At 36.5% G+C, this 8,611-nt stretch overlaps 1 long non-coding RNA gene across 4 annotated transcripts in view; it reads right to left on the bottom strand.

Moving 5' to 3' along the window:
• Positions 1–1,217: 1,217 nt before the first annotated feature.
• The window catches only part of LOC103352064 (uncharacterized), an 84,802-nt gene continuing 77,408 nt past the window's right edge, over positions 1,218–8,611 (bottom strand). Inside the window, exons 3-4 of one of the 4 annotated variants that reach the window (XR_011378568.1) lie at positions 3,829–3,960; positions 1,218–3,704 (exon numbers count right to left, since the gene is read on the bottom strand). This is a non-coding gene — a long non-coding RNA (uncharacterized lncRNA). Of the gene's footprint in view, positions 3,961–8,611 lie in introns of all 4 variants that reach the window. The other 3 variants (XR_011378570.1, XR_011378567.1, XR_011378569.1) reach the window with 3 other exon arrangements.

Raw genomic sequence — 8,611 nt, 5'->3', positions numbered from 1 at the left:
CCTGGAGTCAGCGGGAATCCCCAATTTCTGAGCAGGCTGGTGACTATGATGGCCACCTGGACTCCAAGCCCAGTGGCCAGCTACGGGTGGCCTTCTGTGGTGCCCATCAGTTCCAGCCTCACGCTGCACCCCGGGGTGCGCTGCTGCCAGCTGGAGTTGAGGACCATGAGGACAGGGGAGTTTGGGAATAAGGTCACCAGGGGATCCCAGGCCCTGTGCTGCCAGCGCAGGTTAAGCTATGTGCAGTGCCAGTATCCCATATTCCCTGCTAATTCCATAACCCCATTCTCTCAAATGTCCTGCCTGCATCTATGATATCCAGTGTCACTGCTTACAACTGCAGCGTGGTCTACACCCTGCACATTTCCTCACCCAGCAAGCCAAGCTAGTAGATGTGTAGACAAGATCAGGTGGGTGATGACAGCAAGCTTTTCACTTCCATGAGCTCAATGCAGACAGCAAATTAGCACTAGGGACAATATAGCTGTTATATCAGCATCCATCATTCATCAAGGGAAGGAGCAGATGTTGTAGTTTTCAATGGAATCCATTAAAGAACTCGGGAGTAGTGGTTGGGTTTAAAGTAGGGGGCACACTGATGGACAGAGGGGTCAGCTCCCATGTGCTGACCCAGCCCCAAGTCTCAACAACAAATGGTCCTTTTGCACTGTAGTCTATTTCTTTAGGATGCTTTTTTTTGAGTTTAGTTTTCCCAGCTTTTTATAGTTTTTTAAATGGGAAGTCTGCCTTATTGATTTTATGTATTTCTTCATAAAACAGATTTTTATAGCTCATAATTTCCATCAACCACTCTTTTAATCACATGGGTTCTTGTATACCGTATTTTAATTGTCAATCCTTTCCTAATATTTTTTAATTTCCCTTGAGGTTCTTTCCATAACATTACTTCCTTTTTTTTTTTTTCAGAATGCACTGCTTATTTTTCGCCTATTTTTCAACTTCTCAAGTAGCCTTTTGGTTTTGGCTTTTAGAATTTATCTTTTAAAGAGAGAGAGCAAGAGCAAGAGTGAGAGGGAGAATGAGAGATTGTCAGTTGTGGTTTGCTTCCAAAATATTCACCACTGTTGGAGTTCATCTAGGCAAAATGGAGCCAGAAATTCAATCCAAGTTTTCCATATGGGTGGCAATGATTCAATTACATCAGCCATCACCTTTTCCCTACTAGGATGCATATTAGCAGGAAGCTGTAATGGGAGTCGAGCCAAGACTTGAACTCAGGTGCCCTGATTTTGATTTGGATATGTCAAACATTATCTTAACAACTAGACAAATACTCCTAATTGTGGTCGGAGAAAATATCTTAAATGATTTCAGTCCTTTAAAGTTTATTCAGGTGACTTTATGATGTAGCAAGTTGTTTTCTGTGGAAAACACATCATGCACATCTAAATGAAAGGCATATTCTCTTGATTAGTGTGGTGTGTATCAATTAACTTTGTTGCTTTATTATATTCAAATCTTCCATATCCTTTTCAGTCTTCTTCATAGTTATGCCATCCATCACTAAAAGAAGGATACTGGCAAATCCAAGTTCTATTGCTGATTCTGCTGATCCCTTTGTCTCTTTTTCCTATAATGTTGAGCATGTCTGTAGGAGAAATATATATGTATATTTGCTATCTTATCTAAATTGTTTGACACTTCTATTACTAAAGGATGTCCCTGTTTATCTTTAGTGACACTGTTTATTTTAAAATTTTTCTGTCCATTGTTGAAATGGCCAACCACTATAACTCTCTTCTCTGTTACATTTTGGTATATCTTTGTTTCATCACTTAAATTTTCAGCTCTTTGCATCTGTTAAAGCTTTCTTCTTCTGTACACAATATATTGTTTGATCTTATTTATTTGAAGCCCACATTAAAACCTTTGACTTTGGAATATTTCCTTATTTTAAAGGCATAGTGACAGAAAAAAGGAGGGACAGAGGAAGATACCTTTCATCCACTGTTTTAGTTTTCAAATGCCCACAAAATTTAAGGCGAGGCCACGCTAAAGACAGAATCCAGGAACCCCTTTTAGGTCTCCTAAAGGGTGGTAGCCATCAAACCATATTGGCCATCGTACATTGCCTCCCAGGCACATTAGCAAGAAGATGAATCAAAAGTGTAGAGCAGCAAAAACTCAAACCAGGCTCTTTTTGATGCAGGCATCACAAGCAGTGGATTAACTCCTGTACCAAAATTCCCACCCAAATCTTTGCTTTATTTTTTAAACATTTTATTTGTAACTGACAAATTGTTATATATATTTGTAGTTAAGTACATTATTTTTTGATAAAAAAGATTATTTGTAAATTCAGTCATCACACAAAATTGACCTAAAAGCTTCAATAGAAAGATAAGTTTTAAAATCACTTGGAAGGCTATCTCTAGGAAAGTGATTTTCCTAGGACAATAACCAGATATAACCTAACCAGCCATCATCTTAATTGGCAAAGGTTCCATAAACTGGAGGTGTGTGCTGCTTGCTTAGTATAAGCCTCCACAGCAGGCTTATACTAAGAGTTGCACTATAAATTTCACAAGAAAAAAAGAACATCTGCATTGTTCCCTCTTGGTAGAAGAGAAACTAAATCTCAGTTTTGAGATCAACCACAACACAAAAAGCTACACCAACTAGATGATAATATTAACAACAGAATTCTGGTGAGAATAAATTGTATTTTATTCTAAAACACTTACAAATGGAATCTTCCAGTTACTGTTTTCATTACCAGCTGGAGGGTTAGTTAACTTTTGGTAGGATGAGGAGTTATGCAAGGTATATTGCACAAGGCATTTTACTACAATGAAGACAAATGCAGTCTAGTTAGAAAACCAGATGTAAATGGTACGTGTCTATGACAAGACTCTCCACCACTTATGAATGTAGAAGATTAATTTAAAATGTTGACACTACAATATGTAAATGCACATAGTGTATTCTATAGCAGCCAGATTTACTTTTTCTTTAAGGGAACTGTAAGATACACTTAGTTGTGACTTGGATCTTCACCATTGTAAAAGTCCATGTTCTAGCACCATGATGTATGGTCAGACTTAATATCCCTGGTCACTAAACATTTGGATCAAGCCATAACCAGTTTGATTGAAAATGTCATGAATACATTTTTAATCAATCCTAGTACATTAATAGCTACACAAGTCATTAACACACAACAGCATGCATCAAGAAAGCAAGAAATAACACCCATCTTTTCTGCATATTAGGAATGTAACTCCTGAGCAACAGGATTCACATCCCTGAGGTCTGTGAACATTTTTTATATTCATACTGCAAGATGTAATGACAATTTACAGTGCAAATGCAATACATTTTAAGAAATTTCTTACAAAAAGTCACAAGTTAAACCAAAGTATTTTATAGAATTCACTATAAAATGCCACAAAAACTGCCTCCACTAAAGCTTTCTCTCCCCATGTATAGTGAACCAACTGGATGACTTTCAACATGATAATGACTCTCAGTGTAAATGGCATGCAAATTAGTATTTTCCAAGAAATCCACTAGGTGTGACTCACTAGCCTCCTGAAGTGCACTGATGACTGCATTCTGGAACTTCAAATTAGTCTTGAGATCTGGGCAATCTCCCTCATCAGCCTTTGGATAGTCAGCTTCCAGATGAAAAGCGTGGTTGCTTTCTGCAAATGATGAATCTCCAAAAGTACCAGGATCTGGGCCTGTATGTGATAAAGCTTATTTGCTCTACCAGTAGAGGGAGCACTTTTCCTGGCATTGTTAGTGGCTAGCTGTTTGTAGGGGGAGGGGCTTTCCCTACAGAAGACTTATGTGCAGTTTACTTACTTTGGGCTGTTTTCTTTGACTCAACACTGGAGTTTGAGGTTGCTTCTCCAAGTGTTGCACCAATTCTGCTTCCCAGGGAAGATCTGCAGTTCCCGAGCAAAGAAGTAATGCTCGCCCAATGAACAAATTGGTCTGCAGTCAAAATGCGGTTTATTTTATTGTTGCTTGCTTTGTTTTGTTTTATGAGGACTTTATTGATACATTGGATTCTCAAGTCATGGAAAATGCATGGTAATTACTACAATACAATTCCTATTCAGTGTAGTTTGTAGACACAACTCAAAGAATGCACTATTTCTCTACCTTTCTCCTCCCTTTCTGTTTCTTCCTTCCTTCATTTCTTTTTTAATTTTTGATATGACATTTAAATTTACATTACACTCAAAGGCTTAATGCTCCACAAAATAAAGAGTTCAACAAATAAAAAAATCATAGTTCAACAGGCTATAAATAATAATCAAATAAAACAATATCCATTTCAATTATATACAGTAAATATTAAAATAATGACAGATCATTGAAATTGTAGTATATCATTCTTAGTCATTGGTTTGTCAAACATATAAAGTTTGACAAAATTATATTTGCAGCAATATTGATACATGCATTTCTTTTTTGTTTTTGTTTTTATTTTTAAATTTTAGCCCCCACACATAAGGGACAATATGTGATATATGTCTTTCTGTCTCAGGCTTAATTCACTCACCAGTATATTCTCCAGCTGCATCCATTTTGATGCAAATGTTAGAACTTCATTCTTTTGGTAGCTGAAAATCAGCAACTCAGAAAACTCTAGAGCATATGCAAACACATAGAGACTGAACAACAGGCTCCTGAATGAACAGTGGGTCATAGAAGAAACCAAAAGAGAAATCAAAAATTTTCTAGAAGCAAATGAAGATAACAACACAACATATCAAAACTTATTGGATACAGCAAAAGCAGTGTTGAGAGGAAAGTTTATAGCAATAGGTGCCTACATCAAGAAATTGGAAAGGCACCAAATAAATGAGCTTTCAATGCATCTCAAGGATCTAGAAAAAATACAGCAAACCAAACCAAACCCAAAACCAATAGGAGAAGAAAAATAACTAAAATTAGAGAAGAAATCAACAGAATTGAATCCAAAAACATTACAAAAGATCAGCAAAGAGCTGCTTTTTTAAAAAAAAAATAAACAAAATTGACACCCCATTGGCCCAAATAACCATAAAAAGGAGAGAGGTGACCCAAATCAATAAAATTAGAGATAAAAAAGGGAATGTAACAACAGACACCACAGAAATAAAAAGAGTCATCAAAAATTACTACAAAGAGTTGTATGCCAACAAACTGGGAAATCTAGCAGAAATGGATAGATTCCTGGATACATACAAGCTACCTAATTGAACCATGAAGACACAGAAAACCTAAAGACCCATAACTGAGTCAGAAATTGAATTAGTAATAAAGTCCTTCCCAACAAAGAAAAGCCCAGGACTGGATGGATTCACTGCTGAATTCTACCAGATATTTAAAGAAGAACTAACTCCAATTCTTGTCAAGCTATTCAAAATAATTGAAAGAGAGGGAATCCTCCCAACTTCTTTCTACAAAGTCAGTATCACCTTAATTCCTAAACCTAAAAAAGATTCAGCAGAGAAAGAGAATTACGGACCAATTTCTCTGAGGAACATAGACACAAAAATCCTCAATAAAATTCTGGCCAATAGAATGCAACAACACATCAGAAAGATCATCCACCCAGACCAAGTGGGATTTATCCCTGGTATGCAGGGATGGTTCAACGTTAGCAAATCAATCATTATGATACACCACATTAACAGACTACAGAAGAAAAACCATATGGTTATCTTAATAGATGCCGAGAAAGGATTTCAAAAATACAACACTCTTTCATGATGAAAATTCTAAGTAAATTGGGTATAGAAGGAACATTCCTTAACAAAATCAAAGCAATTTATGACAAACCCCTGGCAAGAAATATACTGAATGGGGGAAAAGCTGGAAGCAATTAAACTAAGATCCAGCACCAAACAGGGATGCTTGTTTGCACCATTGCTATACAATATATTACTGGAGGTTTTAGTCAGAGACGTGGCAAGAAAAAGATATCAAAGTGATACAAATTGGAAAGGAAGAAGTCAAATTATCAGTCTGCAGTAAAATGATTCTTTTTTAAGGAATCCAAAGAGCTCCACTAAACAGACTGTTGCAACTCATAGAAGAATTTGGTAAAGTAGCAGGATATAAAATCAATACACAAAAATCAACAGCCTTTGTATACACAGACAATGCCCCGGCTGAGAAAGAACTTCTAAGCGCAATCCTATTTACAGTGGCTACAAAAAAAAAATCAAATACCTTGGAATAAACTTAGACAAGGATGTCAAAAATCTCTACGATGAGAATTACAAAATTTTAAAGAAAGAAATAGAAAAAGATGCCAAAAACTGGAAAAATCTTCCATGTTCATGGTTTGGAAGAATCAATGTCATTAAAATGTCCATTCCTCCAAATGCAACTTACAATTTCAATGCAATACCAGTCAAAATACCAGACATTCTTCTCAGATCTGGAAAAAAAGGATGCCTGAATTCATATGGAGGCACAGAAGACATTGAATAGCTAAAGCTATTGTGGGGAAAAAGGGACACTAACTCACTGTTAGTGGGAATGCAAACTGGTTAAGCCACTATGGAAAACAGTTTGGAGATACCTCAGAAATCTGAATATAGCCCTACCATATGACCCATCTCACTCCTTGGAATTTACCCATGGGAAATTAAATTGGCAAATAAAAGAGCTATCTGCACCTCCATGTTTATTGCAGCTCAATTCACAATAGCTAAGACATGGAATCAACCTAAATGCCCATCAACAGAAGACTGGATAAAGAAATTATGGGATATGTACTCTATGGAATACTACACAATGGTAAAAGAAATGAAATCATGTCATTTAGAACAAAAAGGAGGAATCTGGAAAACATCATGCTGAGTGAAATAAGCCAGTCCCAAAGGGACAATTACCATATGTTCTCCCTGATTTGTGACAACTAACTGAGTACATAAAAGGAAACCTATAGAATAGAAACTGACACTAAGAGAAACAATGACTTGATCAGCCCTTGTCCTGGCTGTCCAGGAACAGGTTACTATTTTATTTTTAGTGTTTTCTTTTTCTACTTAATACTATTGGTTGAACTCTGTACTTAACACAGAATTATTCTTAGGTGTTTAAATCCAATTGAAAATTGATCCCTGTTAAAAATAAGAGTGGGAATAAGAGAGGGAGGAGATGTACAGTTTAGCACACGTTCCCTTGGACTTACCCCTAAGGATAAAGCTAAAAGCTTGCCAGGGGACTCCAAATTCCATTAAGTTGGCAAGTACCAATACCATCTTACTAGTTAAAGTGATCAGTTTAAGTTCATAACTGATCATGAAGATAGGATTAAATGTCAAAAGGATCACATAAATAAGATCAAGTGTCTGCTAATAATAATTGATAAAATTAAAAGGGAGAGAACAATCCAACATGGCTCTTGGCTTCAGATCAGTGCAGCTCTGCCCATTGCAGCCAGCTGGGGAGTGAACCATCACATGGAGCACCTCTCTCTCTCTCTCTGCCTCTCCTCTATGTAATTCTGACCCTCAAATAAATAAATAAATCTTTAAAAAAAGAGACTCCAATCAAGAATATTGAGCCTCATGAGTTTGGTATAGTTGCAGGATATAAAAGCAACATAAAAAATCAGTAGCCTTTTTATACTCAGATAATGCCATGGCTAAGAAACAACTTGTAAGTTCAGTACAACTCACAATAGCTACAAAAAATTTAAACACCTTGGAATAAATTTAACCAAAGGTCTGAAAGATCTCTACAATCAAAATTACAAAACATTAAAGAAAGAAATAAGAGAAGGCACAAAAATATTAAAAAAAAAAACTATGTTTGTGAGTTGGAAGAATTAAGATACTCAAAATGTCCATTCTACCCAAAGCAATTTACAGATTACAATGCAATCCCAATAAAAATACCAATGATATTCTCAGATCTAGAAAAAGATGATGTGAAAATTCACATGGAAACAAAAAAATGCTGGAACAGATAATGCATCATAAACAACAAAAACAAAGCCAGAGGAATCACAATACCAGATTTCAAGACATACCACTGGACAGTTACAATCGAATAGCTTGGTGCTGGCAGAAAATAGACATGCAGTCCAATAGAACAGAATAGAAACCTCAGAAATTAATTCATGCATCTACACCCAACTTTGACAAAGGAGCTAACTATCTGACAAAGGAGCTAAAATCAATCCCTGGAGAAAGGATTGTCACTTCAACAAATGGTGCTGGGGAACTTGAATCACACGCAGAAATATGAAATAAGACACTTACCTTACACCTTACACAAATGTCAACTCAAAATGAATCAAAGATCTACATCTATGACCTAATGCCATCAAATTACTAGAGGAAAACAATGGGGAAAATCTTCATGACACTGACATAGGCAAAGAACTCTTGGAAAAGACCCCATAAGCACAGGCAATCAAAGTCCAAATAAAAAATGGGATTACATCAAGCAAATGCAAATCAAAACCACAATGAGGTTTCACCTCACCCAGGTTAGAATGGCTCACATGCAGAAATCTACCAACAACAGATGCTGGCGAGGATGTGGGAAAAAAGGGACACTAACCCACTGTTGGTGGGAATGCAAACTGGTCAAGCCACTATGGAAGTCAGTCTGGAGATTCCTCAGAAACCTG

The sequence above is a fragment of the Oryctolagus cuniculus genome, chromosome 8, assembly GCF_964237555.1.
Source record: "Oryctolagus cuniculus chromosome 8, mOryCun1.1, whole genome shotgun sequence".
Taxonomy (NCBI): Eukaryota; Metazoa; Chordata; class Mammalia; order Lagomorpha; family Leporidae; genus Oryctolagus; species Oryctolagus cuniculus.
Note: the sequence above shows the minus strand (reverse complement) of the source record. Positions and strands in the feature narration are given on the sequence as shown.